This window comes from Cyprinus carpio, chromosome A16, assembly GCF_018340385.1.
Source record: "Cyprinus carpio isolate SPL01 chromosome A16, ASM1834038v1, whole genome shotgun sequence".
NCBI classification, from domain to species: Eukaryota; Metazoa; Chordata; class Actinopteri; order Cypriniformes; family Cyprinidae; genus Cyprinus; species Cyprinus carpio.
In genome coordinates, this window is record NC_056587.1 from 3,865,356 (window position 1) to 3,867,478 (window position 2,123).

Here is a 2,123-nt window from a genome sequence, read left to right on the forward strand (position 1 = left end):
GAGAAATGAGCCTTGTGAAAATCGATGCGTTTCAGAAGGCGGGGCATAGAGGAGCAACAATAATTTACATGATGTGGAAAATAATGTTTTTTTTTCTTTACCTTAAACCACATAAACACATTTCATTACACCAAATACACAAAATAATGTTCTTTTTAGCAGCATCATATGACCCCTTTAAGCCTATGTAGCCGATGCTTTGATATTAAATACTGAAGTTTAAGCAACACACTCACCGAACACTTGTAGTGTAGTTTCTCCTGTAAGTTGGTCTCCAGCACTAGATAATACAGTTAGTCTGTATGTTCCAGAATCCTCCAGTGTCAGGTTCCGGAGCTCCAGAGCGAGAGTGTTTATGTTAAAACTGACTCTGTCTCTGTATGCTGGGACTATTGTAGTTGAATCAGACAGTGCTGTCAATATTAGTGTTGTTCCAAAATGCCAGTGAACTGTATCAATTGATGTGGAGGGTGGGTTATCAGGAGCAAACACCACACTTCCTCCTACTGCTCCATTAGCCGGACCAGAAAACTGCAGATCTTCCCCTAAATACTGCCCTATGTCAAAGAAAGAAAGAAAGAGTAATTGACTAATTGCTCTACATGGCATACTTTTTATCTGCTACAACTACTGTAGTTAAATATTTAGTTGGATTCACAATTTCACAACAACAAAAACAATGATTAACTGCAAAGGCGGACATATATTTTTCTACAATAACATAATTAAAATAGTTCCAACTAACTAGTTATTATACACAGCAATTCAACATACATTTTTGAATGACAAAAAAGCCTCACCAAAAAGTGATAACATGCACAGCGTACAGAACAAACTCTCAGAAACCATCATGATCGAGCTCTCAGCTGTCAGGAGCTGCTGCTTAAATCATCTGAACTATTTACATCAGTTTTTCAGTCAATGATAAACAGTTCTAGACAGAAGAGCTCACTGCGCCACCTAGCGCTGGATATTAACACGAGTCTTACCTTTGATCATTCAGGAAAGTCAAGCGTGTACAGTACGTCTGCAGACTGCAAGACAGAGGCGTAACTTGAAGTTGTCCAAATCACACAGAACCACGCGAGATGTAGAAACGAGATGTTGTTGGCAAGATGGCCGCTCATGTTAAAACAATGGTGAGATTTTTTCCGAGATAATGGTTAAAATTTAAGTGCGTAAATCAGTTTCGTGTTGTGCATTATTGATTCTGGAGTTGATAATCTACTAAAACTTAACCTTCCTCAGCATTCTTGGCTTTCATGTGTTAATTTTATGAAAAATATATGATGTTCTACATACTCCCCAACGACATGTAAGTCTGGTTAATGATGAATTAACAAAACTTAACTGTAAATTATTGATAACTTTTCCACATTCTGAGTCGTTTTTTAAAGATAAACGTCCACAGTCTACATATTCATGAATTAATATCTTTATGTCCATTAAGGTCTGTCTTTAATTTACCTGTTACCATGGTGAATCGTAGTACAAGCCTGTCAACATACATTGCCAATGATAACAATGGTGATAACCTACAGCCCATTTTGCATTTAGATTTATAGAAACAGACACCTGCAATATGTGGAAAAAACTGCATAAATTCTTTGTAAACTGAATTTATTAACTGCCATATAAAGTGCTTTCAGTTTTACAGAACAGAGACCAAACAAAAATGTAGAAATGCATGTAGTCTGAACCTTTCTAACATGCATATAACATTCAATAGAAAAATCACATCCAACAGAACATCAGTTATTACAAAGTGCCTCCAGCCTCATAAAAGCAGTCAGCACTGCAGTATCCTGCAAATTCATTGTCGGAGTAGAATCCCTGTAGTTTTCCCCTCCGTCCACATCCCCTGTAGCCTTCACAGTCTTTGTATAGAGAATTGCAATGATTGAGATTCGATATGGAGTTCTGTAGGTCCTTCTATGCTCCTCTGAAAATGCGTCCCAGTTCACCACACCTGATGACAAAATAATAGAACACAAAATCTGTGTTGTGTTGCTGGCATTTGCAGGACATTCAGTTGTACAAAATTTGACAAACAACTTCTCAAACCTTTCTCAAGTTCTAAACGTTTTGCTCTGCACTTGCTGCAATGTAAAAAGCAGCAAGCA

General features: G+C 37.4%; 1 long non-coding RNA gene across 1 annotated transcript in view; it reads right to left on the reverse strand.

The window, feature by feature from the left end:
- Positions 1–935, reverse strand: part of LOC122147955 — a 6,371-nt gene extending 5,436 nt beyond the window's left edge. Inside the window, exons 1-2 of the long non-coding RNA XR_006161934.1 lie at positions 801–935; positions 237–557 (exon numbers count right to left, since the gene is read on the reverse strand). This is a non-coding gene — a long non-coding RNA (uncharacterized LOC122147955). The remainder of the gene's footprint in view (positions 1–236; positions 558–800) is intronic.
- Between the last annotated feature and the right edge of the window lie 1,188 nt (positions 936–2,123).